At 39.4% G+C, this 18,687-nt stretch overlaps 1 long non-coding RNA gene across 1 annotated transcript; it reads left to right on the top strand.

The window, feature by feature from the left end:
- Positions 1 to 4,187: 4,187 nt before the first annotated feature.
- On the top strand, positions 4,188 to 13,473 carry LOC118498475. The gene is made up of 3 exons (XR_004900961.1): positions 4,188 to 4,201; positions 11,299 to 11,302; positions 13,233 to 13,473. It is a non-coding gene; the product is annotated as an uncharacterized LOC118498475 (long non-coding RNA).
- The last annotated feature ends 5,214 nt before the right edge of the window (positions 13,474 to 18,687 follow it).

Genomic DNA, 18,687 nt, shown 5'->3' on the forward strand with positions numbered 1-18,687 from the left:
ATCCTTGCCTTGTTCCTGATCTCAGTGGAAAAGATTTTAATTTTTGCCCATTGAATATGATCTTGGCTGTAGGTCTCTCATATATGGCCTTTATTATGTTGAGGAATGCTCCCTCTATTCCCACTTTGCTGGGTGTTTTTATCATAAATGGGTGCTGTACCTTATCAAATGCTATTTCTGCATTTATTGATATGATCATGTGTTTTTTGTCTTTGCTTTTGTTTATGTGATGTATTACATGTACTGATTTGCGAATATTGTACCATCCTTGCATCCCTGGAATGAATCCCACTTGGTCATGGTGTATGATCTTTTTAATGTATTGTTGGATGCAGTTTGCCAGTATTTTGTTGAGGATTTTAGTGTCAATATTCATCAGTGATATTGGCCTGAAGTTTTCTTTCTTTGTTGTGTCTTTATTTGGTTTTGGAATTAGGATGATGTTGGCCTTATAAAAAGCGTTTGGGAGTCTCCCATCTTTTTGGATTTTTTGGAATAGTATGTGAAGGATAGGGGTTAGCTCTTCCTTAAATGCTTTGTAGAATTCTCCTGTGAAACCATCTGGTCCAGGGCTTTTGTTTTTTGGGAGTTTTTTTTGTTACTGCTTCAATTTTTTTGCTGTTACTGGTTTCTTCAGGCTTTCTGCTTCTTTTCCATTGTGTTTTGGAAGACTATATTTTTCTAGAAATTTGTCCATTTCACCGAGGTTTTCAAATTTCTTGGCATACAGTTCTTTGTAGTAATTTCTTACAATCCTTTGTATTTCTGTGGTATCTGTTGTAATCCCTCCTCTTTCTTTTGTGATTGTGTTTATTTGGGTCTTCTCTCTTTTTTTCTTGATGAGTCTGCTTAAAGGCTTGTTGATTTTGTTTATCTTTTCAAAGAACCAGCTCTTGGATTCATTGATCCTTAGAATTGTGCTTTTAGTCTCTATGTCATTTAATTCTGCTCTGATCTTGGTTATTCCCTTACTTCTGATTGCTCTCGGCTGTCTGTGTTGTTGTTCCTTGAGTTTCTGTAGATGCAGGGTTAGGTTGTTTGTTTGGAATGTTTCTAACTTTTTTAGGTGGGCCTGTATTGCTATGAACTGCCCTCTCAGGTCTGCCTTGGCTGTGTCCCATAAGTTTTGGGTTGTTGTGAGTTCATTTTCATTTGTTTCCAGAAACTTTTTGATTTCTTCCCTAATATCATTCTTGACCCATTCATTGTTTAATAGCATGCTATTTAATCTCCATGATTTTAAGTGTTTTTGGTTTTTTTTCCTTGGGGTTGGTTTCTAGCTTCAGTCCCTTGTGATCCGAGAAACTGCTTGGTATGATTTCAATTTTCTTGAAATTCTTGAGGCTTGTTTTGTGTCCTATCATGTGGTCAGTCTTTGAAAATGTTCCATGTACATTTGAAAAGAATGTGTATTTAGCTTCTTTGGGATGGACGGCTCTGTATATATCAGTAAAGTCCATTTCATCTAGGGTATTGTTCAATGCCACAATATCTTTGTTGATATTTTGTTTGGAAGATCTGTCCATTTTTGATAGTGGGGTGTTAAAATATCCCATTATAATTGTGTTGCTGTCCATATCTTTCTTGAAGTCCTCTAAGATTGTCTTTATGTATTTTGGTGCTCCGATGTTGAGTGCATACATATTTACAATATTTATGTCTTCTTGGTGGATTCTTCCCTTGTGTATTATGAAGCAACCTTCTGGATCTCTCTTTATGGACCTTTTTTGGAAGTCTATTTTGTCTGATATGAGTATTACAACCCCTGTTTTTTTTTTCCTGTCCTTTTGCTTGGAATATTTGTTTCCAGCCCTTGACCTTCAGTCTGTGCAGGTCTTTTATCCTGAGGTGGGTCTCTTGTAGGCACCATATGTTTGGGTCATTTTTTCTTATCCATTCAGCAATTCTATGTCTTTTGATTGGAGCATTTAATCCACTTACATTTAAGGTTATTATTGATAGGTACTTATTCATTGTCTTTTATGTACGTGTGTCTCTCTCTCCCGCCCCCCCACCTCTTCCTTCCTTTCCTTAAAGCAGTCCCTTTAAAATCTCTTGCAGAGCTGGTTTGGTGGAGGTGTATTCTTTTAGACTTCTTTTGTCTGGGAAGCTTCTTATTTGGCCTTCTATCTTGAATGAGAGCCTTGCTGGGTAAAGTAGCCTTGGTTGCAGACCTCTGGTTCTCATTACCTGAAGTATTTCTTGCCATTCTCTTCTGGCTTGGAGTGTTTCCATTGAGAAGTCAGCTGTTAGCCTTATTGGGGCTCCCTTGTATGTTACTTCCTGTTTCTCCCTTGCTGCCTTTAAGATTCTCTCTTTGTCTTGAAATTTTGCCATTTTAATTATGATGTGTCTTGAGGTGGGCCTCTTTGGGTTCCTCTTGATTGGGACTCTCTGTGTTTCCTGGATTTGTGTGACTTTTTCTCTCATCAAATCAGGAAAGTTTTCCATCATTACTTTTTCAAATAGGTTTTGTATCCCTTGCTCTTCTTCTTCTTTTTCTGGTATCCCTATTATATGGATATTATTACATTTCATATTGTCTTGCATTTCTCTTAATCCCTCTTCATTCTTTCTGAGCCTGTTTTCCTTTTCTTGCTCTTTCTGGGTGTTGTTTTCTACTTTGTCCTCCAGCTTGCTAATCCGATCTTCTGCTTCATCAATCCTGCTTTTCATTCCTTCTACTGTGTTCCTCAGTTCATAAATGGAATTCTTCACTTCCTCTTGGCCCTTGTTGAGAGTTTCTATTTCCTTTTTCATGTTTATATAGTTTGCAGTGAGATTGTTGTAGCTTCCCTCTAGTTTCTGGTAGCTCATTGTGAGTTAATTGAGCTTCCTCATAATCATTGTTTTGAACTCAATATCTGATAGTTATGTTGCCTCTATTTCATTTAGCATTTTTTCTGAGGCTTCCTCCTTTCCCTTCACTTGGGGATTGTTTCTTTGTTTTCTCATTGTTTGTGGGTTTCTTCTTGTTAGCCTCTGTTTCTTAAATTGATCTGTTCTGGTTCCCTGTGATTATGGTGTGAACTTCTGTGGTAGAATACCTGTGAGATTCAGTGGTACAGTCTCCTTCATGTATCCTGGTGTTCACAACTTCCCCCTACTCTTTTTTGTGATCAGTAGGAGGTGTAAGGCAAAATGGTTTAAGACAGCAAGACAGTATACTATGATATTTACTTTAGCAGCCAGTAGAGAAGAGATGGGATATCTTTTGGCTACTTATGGTGTTAACCGTGATCCTCCACCCTACTAGCCATGTTTTAGAAAGGATGGAAAGAAGGTAAGACTCTTATTGGGGATGAAAGGATTATTAGTTGGATCTAGAAAGCTCTGAAGCTGCGGGAGGTCAAATTTTGAGGTAGGGTTGGAATAAAGATTAGTAAATAGGAGTAGTGTGTAAAATAATAGAGACAACCCCCACAATAATAGAGTTCAGGAAATTGCGACGTGGGCTGAGATCAGGGAGGGGTGTTGAGTAGTATTTACAGTTGTATGAACTAGGTCTTATTTACAGTAATATTAAAGCAACAATCTTGTGGCAGAATCTATGAGGTCTAGATAACAAGAATAAAGAGTATAGAACCTTGAGAGGTGTACTAATAGAACACAGATGAAGGATAGTAAATTATCAACACACTGTGACCAAGATAACAGGGGGGACCTATCAAATGACAGTATAAACAGTCAAGCAAAGAAGATTATACAGAAAGAAAAAGAATACCAAAATACTATTAAAATAAAAAATGTCAGAAAAGTGAGAAAAAGATAATACAAATTTGCAGTAACTTGCAAGATAAAAAAAAAAAGGTGGGGAAGCAGAAGATGGAGTGCAGGAGAGATAAATTTGGAGTGAAAGGAATAATACTAGGATGAATGGAAGAAAAACACAAGGGATTGAGAGATATAAAAATAAGAAGAATTGAAAAATAAAAAGTCACTTAAAACAGAAGATAAAATCAATCCACCAACAATAGCCAAAACAAAACAAAACAAAACAAAAAACAAAAAAAACCTCTTGTTGGTTTCTAACTGGCCAGACCAGTTTTTCTGGTCTTGCTGGCTTCAGCAGGCTGAGGGGTGTTTGAAATGCTTATCACTCTTCCCAGTCAAATCTCAGTAAGTCTCTCAGGTACTGTACCCAGAGCCAGCAGGGTGCTCTCCCCAAAGCCAATTTGACTTTCCCCGTACAGGACCCTGGGTGCTCCTGAGCACGCTCTCTGGAGCTCACTGCCACGGTCTCCCAGGCTCCGGGGCCCCACAGGGCTCCTGCATCTTTTCAGTTTAACGATGCAAGCTCCAGGGATGGCAAGGAGATGTGCCCTTCCCCCAAATTTCACCGCAGCAGGGGCTATGTTCTCAGGAAGCACTTGCATCTTTTCTGGATTCACAGTGCCATCTCTGGGGATCGTGAAGGGGCACACCCATCTACCAAATTTTTGAGTTTTGGGCTCTAGGAACGCTCTAAGCACCACGTCCCTTCTGGGATCACAGTGCAAGAGTCAGGATTCCTGAGGGGGCATGTGCTTCCACAGTTCACTACCGAAGGCTCCAGAAACTTGAGAATGCCTGCGCCCTTTCCTTGATCGGGGCTGTGACATCTGGGTTTTCCACTGATCCATACTCCCACTGGGCTGGGGGTGTGGGCGCACGTCCAAGCCACCCTTGGTCAAGCCAGCTGGAGGCACTCACTTCTCCCAGGGCTATGGGTGGGCGCTCGCAGCCCCTGCACTATTGTCTCCCAGTCCAGCTGCCCTCTCTGTGCCTTCAAGCCACAAGGTCTCCCCTGGTGTTGCTCAACCCTTGTTGTCTGGGGTGAGAGCAGCGACTCCACTCTCCCAGGTGTCCTGAGGCAGACCCGGGAGCACTGGGCCTGAGGACTGCAACCCCCCTGGTCCCCGTGCTGATCCCTGGGTCCCTGTTGTCCTGAAGCAGTCTCCTTACCGTCTGGTTTTTCAATGTCCACTATAATTTTTGATGTCCTGTTTTCAAAAATGTTTCGGTAACCTAGGCCACTTGCTCTGTTCCTCTGCCTATCCACGAGTTTCCCTCCCCTGCACAGAAGCCGAGAATCACGCTCCCTGGGGCAAAACTGCCATCTTAAGAGTTAAAAATACAGTTTTCAACAGCTCATATGGAAATTAGGATTAACTTTTTTACAATATTTGGTTTTGTACAAATAGAATCACAATTGTTGCCTATACTGCAAAATATAAATTATAGAATGAATCAACCTTATTTTGAGCCAGAGTTATTCTCATTTTGCAGATAAGAAAAGTGAGGCTCAGAAAGGTTAAATAATTTGTTTAAAGTCACACTGTAAGTAAGCAGAAGAGCCAGGGATTGAATCTAGGCCTAACTACTAGAAATTTATGTACAGGCTGTTTGTTAACAGTAGAAATTTTTAGGTGAGGAGATTATTGTGATTTTATCTTATACTTTATATTTTTCTTTATGCTCTCAACTATATGAAATAACTACTTTTATTTTTATAATCAGAAAAATGTAGTAGCTCCTCCTGCTACACAAAGATACTCTTACTTCAGGTGGAATTGCCCAGGAATGATGGTAGGGCCAAGGGTCTTAAGGCAGGAAATACTAACAAGATTCCTTGGACTTGGCTTCCCTTGCTCCATGACCAGACCAGGTTTTTCCTAAGAACATTGCCATTCTACTATAGACTGGAAAAGCAGCTGCCTTGGTTTGGGTTCCTTGGTTCTGTATAGGTGGGGTCTTGCTGAGGAAGGGGATGGCATATGGGCAGTGACAAAGGTCAGGAACTGCCTGCTTTCTGAATTTCCTATTAAAATTGCCTGCTAAAATTAAAATTAAAATTAAGTATAAATTCCTGCATTTTGCACTGCTTTCCTCATAGCCATACATTATGCAGCAGGAGCTCTGATTTGGCACCTCTTGTATGTTTTAATGCCACTTCTGCCTTCATACTAGGGTCAGGTAGCCTCCTTTTGGCTCTTGTCAGGCAGCAACTTTGATTGGTCTAGGAGGACTCATGGCTCTCAGCAGGTCATCATAGCTTTGTACTATTTCCATAAGTATATCAGCTATTCTATTTTCACAACCAGTCTTGTCCTAAAACTTGGATCTTTTGAAGGGAGATGAGATAAGAAAATGCAGCAGATTCAGTGTGAACCCTTCTCTAGGCCTGGGAAAACTCATGCAATACTCCTGCCTTCCTAAGAACAGATCAGTATATGATAGAAAGACTCTCAGGGAGTTTGCCTCAAGGTTAACTCAGAGACCTGGGAGTGAAACTTAGCTCTTCTGCTTCCTAGGCCTCCCTGTACTGTCTATATTTAGCCAAGCTGCCCCAAGCCTTGTCCACATTGTGTGAAAGCCAAAGTAGGCACAGTTTGCTCATAAACATTCCTGTGCTTGCCAGCTCATGCCAGCCAACCATTCAGATGTGGTTTTAAAATGCAAGCCTCCCCTGCACCCAGCTCCTAGGGCCTGCAGGGAATACCCACCAAAGGATCAACAGCCTGAGTTTTTCCCAAAGCCAAGTGACCTCAGCCAAATGCCCTAAAATGAAAGGCATGTCTTATACTGCTTCATCTTGGCAAGGCTCAGTGAATGACTCCTTCTCAGACCCACTGTTGCTAGTCACAGTTCTTTGAGTGTATTGACCTACTTTCTCCCCTTCAGAGGAAAGACAGAAACCAATAAATGTCTCCAGTGAGGACTCTTGCTTTTAGGAACATTGATTCCATCTTCTGGCCTCTAGTCCTTTCCTTGATCCATTATCACTCTGCTATAACCACTTTAAGCCTGACTGAACCAGAGCCCTGAGTATTGCTCACTACCCCCCTTTTGCATCTCTGTTTTTGAGATAGAATGCCATACACCTCACATGGTTGAGGGCAGAGCCCTCCCAGCTTTCCTTTCCCTAATACATGCTTATTGTTAAGTGGCATGAGCTAAACTGAATTTGCTTCTGGATGAGAATTTTTTGGGAATCAACAGGGCATCTCTGATTTTGGCCACCTTACTCCATATGACTGGCAGCATTAGGCACTGAAAGATATCCAACTTGAGGCCACTGATTTGACTTAATACACCTGTGGTGTGGGTCTCCAAGAAGAGTCTTAGGTGACTCAACTCTTCAATTGCCTTGACAGCAAAAATCCTTTTTAGATTATGTGTACAGGTGACTCTCAGATATCTACATTGAGATTTTCTGTGGCTAATCAATCATTTTAGGCTGTCCATACCTTTCTAGTCTTCATGCTGTTGCCCACTTGCTCAAACCATCAGCTAGAATGAGCTTTGAAAACACACTCATTTTTAATGTCAATTGGAGAAAAGACAATTGCAGGGATAGATCTGCTAGGGCTCAAAGGTAGGGTATGCATGCATCATATAAACATATTCCAGAGTGTCTTTTGGATTATTTCCTGGTGTTAATATCTGCCATGTCTGTTCTCCATGACTAAGAGTAATTCAGTGTATCTTATTTAGCTCTTCTATCCCTGGGTGCTTTGTCTTCTTTCTCCCACACTTGTCCCTGTGTACAGAGCAGATTAGAACTAGCCTGCCTTCCAGCATCCTATAAAATTTCATTTACATTGAATAACATGAGATTTAAAAGAGGTTCCAGGCCATTTTCACCAGCTCCACAATCATATTGGAGTCAAAGTTGCCGTAAGAAGTTGCACCTCAGATACTCTGAGGCCAGCTGGGCCATAGTCAAGGTGAGCCCTCTCTCTGGACAGCAGAGCAGGCAGCAGGTGGTGAGACAGAGTGCAGCTGCAGATAACAGTCAGGGCTCTCTACTTCTGGGAGAACTTTCTTTTAGATTTTACTTATTTACTTTTAGAGAGAAGGGGAGGGAGAGAGAAAGAGAGGGAGAAAAACACATGGATCGGTTGCTTGGTTGCCTTTTGCACACCCCCAGTCAGAGACCTGGCTCACAACCTAGGCCTGTGCCCTGACTGGGAATCGAACCAGCAACCTTTCAGTTTGTAGGCTAGCACTCAAGCCACTGAGCCACACCAGCCAGGGCCCGGGGGAACTGTCCTACTTGTGGCTGTGAATTGTCTTTCCCCTACCCAGTCATCTAGGTTGGAGGCAGAATGAAAAAGAGTAATGGACAGAACCTCCACTGGAGAGTGTAGGGGGTGACTGGGATGGGGCATGATGATGAATTGCAAACATTGGATAGAAAGAATAACATTGCTGAGGAGGTGAATGATGGAAGGGACAATAATGAATATTATTACCTTGATGCATGCCTCCAAGTTTCTCTGAGACTCTAAAGTGAGAAGAGCCAGACTGGCAGAGTGGAAAAAAGGGTACAGCACTTGTGGAGCTGCCCTGTCTTAGAGAACACACTGTAATGCAGCACTGTCCTATAAAACTTTCTGTGATGAGGCAGATATTCTTTATCTGTGTTCTGTAATATGGTAGTCATTAGCTACATGTGGCTTTTGAGCACTTCAAATGTGGCTAGTGTGACTGAGGCTAGTGTTTAAAATTTTATTTAATTTTAATTAACTTAAATGTACCAAGCCACATGTGGCTAGTGTGTATCCCTTGGAGGCAATGTAGCTCTAGAGTCACAGTTAACACTGGTGAGTGGAGGTGGTGTACCACAATGGTTTGAAGCAGACTCTGCAGCTGGCAGCCCTGGCATAAATCCTGGTTTGCAACCTTGTATAAGTTACCTACCCTCTTTGAGTCCATCTCCCATCTATAAGATGAATATTATAACAGTGCCTATATCACAGAGGGCTGTTGGAAAAATTAACTGACATCATCCATGCAAAACTCTTAAAATGCCTGGCATCTCTGGAGCTCTCAGTAAATGGCTGCTATTATGATGTTTTGGTGTTAAGATGTTATGATGTTTAGTCCTATCTTATTTTCTTGTGCTTTGGCCCTAGTTACTGAGCATCAATATATCAACCTACCTTGCTTGTGCCTAGAGGTGTGAGAATAATGACATTTGTCCTTATTGACTCCCTTGAGCTCCATAGCAAAGAATATGTTATTTGATTTTGCAACTTTATTGTGTCTGAGCTGAGAATAAAATGAGATTTCAAAATGAAAGAAAAGATGAAATAGTCAAGGTCAGGATAATAACATGAAAAAATCCCATGTTGTGCATTCCCAATTTCCCATTCATGCAATAGGCATTTACTGAATCTTTACTGAGAGACTGGTGATTACAAGCACAAACTCTGGAGCTAGACTACCTGGGCTTGTACACACTTCTTATCAGCTGTGTGACCTTGGGTAAATTAGTTAAGCTCTCAGTCTCTATTTCCTTGTTTTTCAATTGGGCATAACAATAGTACCTACCTCATAGGGTTGTTATAAAGATTAAATGAGTCAGTATATGTAAAACAATTTGCAGAAGTACATGGCACTGATAAACACTTGATAAGTATTGGCTGATGTGCCAATATATGCTAGCCACTATTTTAGGTGCTGGAAAAACAAAGATACGTAATTACCATCTCTGATCTCATTAAGGTTATATACTAGTAGAGAGAGAAAGACATATGAACATATACATACAATAAGGTGTTACAGGCAATAAAGATGTAAGCATGCACAGGATACTGAGGGGACATTAAGAAAGAGATCAAGTTGGCTTGGTTAGAAGGCAATCTAGAAACTTTTCATAGAGCTATAGAACAGGTTGTGATGGGGAGCATTGCAGGCACATGTTAAACAAGGATCATAAATCCACAGAACTAAGAGCAATTGATAAATTGGTATGTCTAGGATTGGTATGTAAGGAAGAGGGAGTAGGTAGAAGATAAGTTTGGAAAGGTCAGCAGGAAACAGATTCTGAAAGGCCTTTTAAATTAGGTTTAAGAATTCATACTTTATCTTGAACAGTGGGAACCCATCCAAGGGTTTTAAATAGGGAACTATCATGATCAGGTCATTTTAGAAGGACCCCATTGGCAGCAGTGGGGAAGAAGACTGAAGGAAGAGACAGCAGAGAGAGGGCTATCTAGGCATGAGGTACTAAAATAACTACTATGGGGACAGAAAGGTGGGGAACAGTATTGAAGATGTTCAGAAGAGATCTAGTCAACTGATGAATACGTGATAGATAATACGGAAGGAGAACCAATTTTGGAGAGAAAGTCTATGGAGTCATTATGGGGCATGATGTTGGCTTGATGTAAGGCAGTTTAATATGTGGTTCAGAAACATGGGAGAACTGTACTTGAACAACAATTAAACAAAAGAAAGAAAGAAATATGGGAGAAAGTGGTTAAGACTAGAGATACAAACATAACAGGCCCTCTTCATTCTCCACTTCCTTCTGAAGTTATCATCCCCAGGGCTTTAAATACTGTCTTTATGCTGATGAATTTCAATCTCCAAATTTTCTTCTCTAGCCCTGATGACCTCAATAAGGTTTAGACTTCTATAACCAGCCATTCACTTAGGATGTCCAGTTGGGTGACTAATACACAGCCCAAATTTTACATGTTTGAAACTCAGTCCTTGAAGCAATCCCCACCATGAACTGCTCCTCCCTGGTCTCAGTGAATGATACCCACCATCCAGCTAGTTGCTTAAACTAAAATCCTGGGAGTGGTCTTTTTGATTCCTCCCTCTCCCTCATCTCCTATCCCTCATCTGTCAGCAAATCCCACTGGTCCTATCTGTAATAAAAATTAATCTCTCTCTTTTTCTCTCCATGTCCTTGGCCTCCACCATAATCCACACTGTTGTTGTCTCTCTCTCAGATCAATGCAGCAGTCTCCTCCCTACTTTCCCTGCTTCCATAGACCATTCTCCACACAACAGCCACAGCCTACTTTTACATGGGTAAATCACATACCACTCTCCCTGCTTCAAAACCCTCCAAGGGCTTCCAATTGCACTTTGTATAACATCTAAGGTCTTTACTTTGGCCTGATAAGACATAGCCCTTGCTTGAATCTCTGATCTCATCCCATACTGCTCTCCTTGTTTTCTATGCTCCCAGCTATATTTTGGCAACTTTCTTGGCCTCATTCCTGCTGAGTCTCTAGCATCTAGCACAATACCTAGCATAGGAGATTAATGAATATTTATTGAACAAATTAGTCAGGATCTGGATGGAGGTTATTGAAGTCATAGGAAATTGTAAACTTGGGATTACTTCAGGGAAAGCCTAGAGAGTAAATTGAAATTCTAAAGGGATAAGCAGAGGAAGGAATGCCTAAAAAACCAACTTGAACAAACAACAGAGTGGTAGGAGGAGAAAAAGGAAAGTGTGATGTTACAGAAGGCAATCCCACTTCCCTCTCCAGAAGTAAGCAATACTAACAGATGGGTGGGTATTCTTCCAAATCATCTTCTATGTATTTACATACATTCACAAATATTTATATTACATGCATATATAGTTGTGGTTTTTATATAAAATGAGCTCATAGTACATACATTATTCCATCACTTGCTTTACAAAATAACAGCTTTATTGAGCTATAATTCGCATGCCATACAATTCACACATTTACAGTGTACAATTCAATGGTTTTTAGCATATTTACACATATGTGCAACCACCATGAAAAATTTTTAGAACATTTTTGTCACCTCAAAAAAGAAACTCTGTACCCTTTAGGTATCACCCCTTTATCCCCCATTTACCACCTCCAACCCTAAGCAACCACTAATCTACATCCTGTCTCTACAGATTTACCTATTCTGGATATTTCATATAAATGGAAGCATATAATATGTGGTCTTTTGTGATTGGCTTATTTAACTTAACACAAGGTTTTCAACGTTCATTCATGTTGTAGCATGTGTCAGTACTTTCTTCTTTTTATTGCTGAATAGTAAGTAGTCCATTGTGTGTATAGACCATATGTTACTTATCCATTCATCAGTTGGTGGACATTGAGTTGTTTCCATTTTTGTTGTTATGAATAATATTTTTATGAACACTTAATTACAAGTTTTTGTGAAGACATATATTTTTGTTTCTTTTGAGTATATACCTAGGAGTAGAATTACTGGGTCATATGTAACTCTATGTTTGCCATTTTGAGGAACTTTCAGACTATTTTCCAAAGTTGCTACACCATTTTACATTCCCTCCAGCAGCTTATGAGGGCTTCATTTTCTCCAGATCTTCAGTAACATGTGTTAGTGCCTATCTTTTTTATTATAGCCATTCTAGGGGGTGTGATATCACTTGCTCTTTTATTTAATGTTTATTGAATATTTTTCTATATTAACACATATAGATGTCTTGCATATTTAACTGCTAGGTAATATTCCACAGAGGCCATGCTTTTCAAGATGGCCCTGTCTGTACAATTGTGTTACTTCCTCCCCAGGGCTCAGCAGCCTAGAAATAGAAACAGCAGTGGTGAATGACGACATTGATCCAGACTTGGAAATTGTGTGGCAAGTAAGGCTGAAGATTGGTGTTGATGGTAATGCTGAGGAGTACTTGAAGTGAATTACCAACCCTGGTGCATATCAATCCTGTGTAAGTGATAATGCCAAGGAGCTGGAGTGGATGGGATAGCATAACTGCTGGAGCCTTGAAAGCAGGGGTTTTGCATACAGGGCAAAGATAGTTTTGTTTTGCTTTTACCCATTTCCTCTGTTGATTTTTTTTCTGTTTTAAGATTTCATCATTTACTGCTTTGCTTTCTTAAACAGATGATTCAGAATGTAACATAACCTTGTTTTGTGACTCAAACTGGCCATTATGACCACATGCTTTTGCTGTGGACCTCTGAGTCATGTATGAATATATCTTTGTCTATTAAATGGATCCAAGATTTCTATGGTTTTGAATTTCTCTCCTTCAATTTGTAGCTTTACATTTTTGGGTGTCAGAGTCTGAGATCAGTGTATTCTATATAGTTTCTTCTGATGTCCAGCTTTTTGACCAAGGATTAATGCCATGCATCTCTTGTGAAGTTGATGCATTTTTTGGTAGCAATTTTACTTACTATTTAGGTGGGGTTTTTTTTCTTTTCTAGGTTTGTGATTATATTATGGCAGAAGTTATGAGAAATCTGATCTCCAGAGAAGTGTTGGCGATTCTTTAATTTGACGTAAACTGTTTTTGACAAGCTAGTTTTCTAGCATTGAAGAGTTTAATGAAGAAGTGTGTATTCACCTTATCCACATACTTTTTAATGTAGAGACCTGCTATAATATAGTAGCTACTAGCTACATGTGGCTTCCCCCTGCCCAAATCTATTGGTTAATTTCAAGTGACACAGAATTTGGGATAGAACAAAGACTGAAGAACACACTTTGACAGGATTCTGGGCTGGGTTTATTCTGACCACACAGTTAAGGTTGAAATGGTAGAGTGAGAAGAACTAAAGAAAGGAACCACTGCATGACTATTATTATTTTTTTTTACAAAAGTTTATTGTTAAATGTACAACAGGCTCCAGAACAACACTTCATTCCAACTATAGGTGGCAAGAGATGTTATGACAGGGAATCCAGATGTTAAAACAGGAATGGAATGAAGGATCACCACTGCCCCAGTAACAAGGAACAGCTCACTTTTTGCCATATTTCTTCATTCCATCTGTGGCCAGGGGCCCCTTCCCTGTGGCCTTCACTTTTACTGCCTCAAGTTTCTTCTGCTCTTCTTTTTGCTTCTGTTTAATTGCCTTGTCTTCTTTGTCTATCTCCTTGGCCTGCTTCTTGGGCTGCTTCAGGGGCTTCTTCTTGCCACGTTTGCAGCTGCACATGGTGCCTGCTGCCCCCTTCCAGACCCTCTTACTTGTGGCTTTTAAAATTTAAATATAAATTGAATAAATCACATTAAAAATTTAGTTTCTTAGTTGCACTAGTCACAAGTGCTACTAAGTTGAAGTTTTCACATGTGGCTAGTGACTACCATATTGGAAAATGCAGATATAGAATATTTCCATCATCACAGAAAGTTCTATTGGACAGCAGTTGTCTAGACATTGATCCAGTTTCCTCTCAGGTTTCACCTTTCCAGACTGTAGTCTCATGTTTTTAGCATGTCCTTGTGCAGCAGCCATGTCCCTACTACTCAGCAGTGCTCCCTGACCTCCCATCCCTGATCATGTCCTTAGCCCTCTGTCAGAGTATTAAGATTTTTTGTTGTTGCTACAACAAATTTCTATAAATTTCATAACTTAAACCAACACACATTTATTACCTTATAGTTCTGGAGATGAGAAGTCTAAAATCCACCATTTCCTAGTTTCTAGAGGTCACCTGTATTTCATTGGCTCATAGCCTATTCTTCCATCTTCATAGCCAGGACATAGTGTCTTCAAAACTTGTTCAGTCTTTGAGCTCTGCTTCCATAGTTGTATTGCCTTCTCTGACTCTGACTCTCCTGTTTCTCTCTTACATGGACTCTACTTATATTAGCCCTACCTAGATAATCCAGGATAATCTCCCAATCTCATATCTTTAATTTAATCATACCTCCAAAATCTCTTGTATCATGTAAGGTGACATATTCACAGATCCCAGGAATTAGAACATGGACATCCTTGAAGGGTAATGATTCAGCCTACCAGAACAGGCCATCTTCTCCAGTGGCATCTTGTTTTCCTTGAGGACTGCTGCTGCACAGAGTATGCCACACACTGTTTCCCAAGGTTTTATACAGAAAGAGAATATTTTAAAATCTTTTTTCTGCCTTCATCCTGTCTAGAAATACAAAATTTTGGTTGTTCTGACTCCTTAAAATATGATCCTATGAGTACAATGGCACAGGTGCATCTTATAGGCAAGACAAATCCATAGCTAATTCAGTATCCTATCAGAGTATCCCACTGTAACACAGTTGCTATTTCAGGGATGATGTCTGCCAGCCTTTCTTCTCAAAAATAAACAAAAACATGCATACCCTCAATCAAAAACAAAAAAACTGGGACTCAATATATTACCCAAAGCAACACCTCTGGAGTCTTTCTTTGTCTAGGAAAGGGTGACTGGAAAGCCTGAGTCATCCCTAGGAGAAGCAGCAGCAGAAACCAATACAAAATTGATCTTCTACTTCCAGACTGTACAAGATGGCATAGACTCATTTCTCTCTGCTCCTTTCACCTAAGTATAACTATAAATCCTATAAATAATCCAAGAGTCAATCAAAGGAAAATTCTGAAGGTATAAAGAGGAAGATAAAATGGCTAGGAACCTCTGGACTGGAGGAATACCATACTACCACGATGCTTAATGAATCCCCCCAACAAAAGAAGGCATTTTCTACTCCCAGCCTAGCAATGAGATGGTTTATGGAGGTTCCTTCTTCCTCTGGACTAAATGGTAGTCCTGCTGACAACACCAGGTGAGTGAGGAAACTCCAGCAAAGAGAATCTAACAGGAAGCCCCACTGACAATAAGCAGCCAGAAGAAGTGCTCTTTTTCAAGGCCAGAGAGTCTTCTACCCCACCAAAAGATACTATGCAACCAGAGCACCATCAAGGGGAAACCCCACCACAACAATTAATCTGGTTTAGGAAGCCTCTATCCCCATGGTCATGAGGTCGCCCTCTCCCCATGAGAGATACCAGGAGAGTATACACCATTTACAATGGAGGTTCCACCAAGGAAGCAAAGCCAGGGAAGATTCATTGTTTTCACAGACTAGAGACTCACTTCCTTCACCTAGAGGCATCAGGCAACCCAGCCTGGTAAAACACCTTCTACTCGCTCAGGCAGCACCAGCAGAGCTGTGGGGCATCAGCACCACACTAACCCAGCAGACCAAAATAGCACCACAGAGGCTCTGAAAAGTAAATTGTCATTGCAATCACAGTCTAAGAAGTAGGCCAGGACCTGTGTGCTAAACCTAAACACAGTGACTGCCTGCTAAAATAAAAGACTTCAATAGTGTCCTAATGTAGTAGCCAAAATGTCTGGAATATAATAAAAATTAACCATCATAATTAAAAAATTACCCATCATATCAAGAACCAGAAAATCACAACTCAAATGAGAAAAGACAATCAACTGACATAATACTGAGATGATTCAGATGTTAGAATTATCTGACAAGGATTTTAGTGCAGCCATCACAAAAATGCTTCAATAAGCAGTTACAGAGTTTCTTTAAACAAATGAGAAAAAAAATAAAATCTGAAAAAGAAATACAAGTTATACAAAAAGAACCAAATGGAAATTATAGAACTGAAAAATACAATAACAAAAATTTTTTAAAACTTGCTGAATAGGCTCAATGGTATAGTGAAGAAAATAGAGAATAAAATCAGTGAACTTGAGGATAAACTGATAGAATTAACTCAATCTTGAAAAACAGAGAAAAAAAGACTAAAAAAAGAGCTTCAGAGACCTGTGGGAAATAACAAAAAAATCCAATATTCATATTATATGAATCTGAGAAAGATACCAAAACCAGATGAAGACAGTACAAAAAAAAAATGGGCGGGGGAGAGAAACTACAGACCAGTATCTCTCATCAGCTTAGATACAAAAAAGTCTTTTGTAAGCTATAAGTAAAATGAATTCAATAGTGTATAAAAGAATTATATACCCTGAACCAAGTGAGATTTATTCAAGTTATACAAGGCTGATTCAATATTTTAAAATCAATCAATGTAAGCCCTGGCTGGCATAGCTCAGTGGATTGAGCGCGGGCTGGGAACCAAAGTGTCCCAGGTTCGATTCCCAGCCAGGGTACATTCCTGGGTTGCAGGCCATAACCCCCAGCAACCACACATTGATGTTTCTCTCTCTCTCCCTCTCCCTCCCTCCCTCCCTTCCCTCTCTAAAAATAAATAAATAAAATCTTTAAAAAAAAATCAATCAATGTATATCAACAAACTAAAGAAAAAAATCATATGACTATATTAGTTAACACAGGAAAATATTGACAAAAATTCAACAGTTATTTGTGATAACAACTCTCATAAAGAACATCTACAGAAAACCTAGAGCTAACATTATACTTAATGCTTTCCTTAAGACTGGAACAAGGCAAATGTGTCTGCTCTTGTCACTTATATTCAGCATTGTACTGGAAGTTCTAACAAGTACAACAAGGCAAGAAAAATAAATAAAACATACATATTTGAAAAAATCAAGTAAAATTGTATTTGCAGAGGACTTGACTGTCTACATAAAACAATCACAAGGAACCTCAAAAAACAATTCTAGCACTAATAATTGAATTCAGCAAGGTCATGATCAAAGTCAAGATCAACACACAAAAATAATTACATTTTATATAAAAACTGTGGAAATCTGAATAAAAGACAATACCATTTATAATTGCTCCAAAGAAAATGAAATATTTAGGGATAAACTTAACAAGACATAGGTAAGATCTATATGCTGAAAATTGTGAAACACTGATGGAAGAACTCAGAGAAGAAATTAAGAATTTGAGAGACTGTTCATGAATTGGAAGACTCAACATAGTAAAGATGTTAGTTCTCCTCAATTGATCTATAGGTTAATAAAATGCCTATCCAAATCCCAGCAGGGATTTCTGTAGACATAGCTAGGCTTATTATAAAATTTATATGGAAAGTCAGAGGACCCAGAGTAGCTAAAACGATTTCTATAAAGAATAAACTGGGGGTGGTCATTCTTCCCAACATAAAGGCGCACTATATAGCTCCAGTGATCAGGACAGTAGGTAATAGTGGGAGTGGGTAGACAACAAAGATAAATGGAATGGAATAGAGAAACCCAGACATAAACCCACACAAATCTGTTCAATTGATTTTTGACAAAGGTGTAAAAGTAATTCAATGGAAGAAGGATAGCCTTTTCAACAAATAGTGCAGGAATAATTGACATCCAAAGGCAAAATAAGTGAACTTCCACCCCAACATTACATCTGTACAAAATTAACTCAAAAATGGGTCATAGACTTAAGATGTAAAACTATAAAACTTGTAGAAAAAAAGCAGGAGGAAATCTTCATGATCTAGGGCTCATCAAAGAGTTCTTAGGCTTGGCACCATAAGCATGATCCATAAAAGGAAAAATATATTAATTAGATTTTTTAAATTATACAATTTTTTTGAATTGAAGATCTTAGTAAGATAATGTACAGCCCTGGCTGGTGTGGCTCAGTGGATTAAGCACCTGCTTGTGAACCAAAGGGTTGCAGGTTCAATTCCCAGTCAGTGCACCTGCCTGTGTTGCAGGCCAGGTCCCAGGTAGGGGGCACACAAGAGGCAACCACATGTTGATGTTTCTCTGCCTCTTTTTCTCCCTCCCTTCCCCTCTCTCTAAAAATAAATAAATAAAATCTTTTAAAATCTTTAAATAAGATGAGCTACAGACTGGGCAAAATATTTGCAAACCACATAAATGACAAACTATTTGTGTCTAAAATATATACAGAACTCTCAAAACTCAAACATTCCAATTAGAAAATGTGCAAAAGATACAGACATTTCACTAAGGAGAATATACACATGACAAATAACACATGAAAAGATGTTCAGCATCATTAGCCATCAGGAAAGTTCAAAATCATGCTGAAATATGACCACACACTTATCAGAATAGCTAAAATAAAAAATAGTGACAACACTAAATGCTGGCAAGGATGTGAAGAAACTGATCAGTCATACATGTGTTCTTCAACATATCAGGACATCCATGCCATGGAATGCTACTCAGAAGTACAAAGAAATGGATATCAGTTCTTTGCCATGTCATTCATGCAAGTCATGCAAGTCATTCATGCAATAACTTGAATGAGTCTCT

Source organism: Phyllostomus discolor, chromosome X (genome assembly GCF_004126475.2).
Source record: "Phyllostomus discolor isolate MPI-MPIP mPhyDis1 chromosome X, mPhyDis1.pri.v3, whole genome shotgun sequence".
NCBI lineage: Eukaryota > Metazoa > Chordata > Mammalia > Chiroptera > Phyllostomidae > Phyllostomus > Phyllostomus discolor.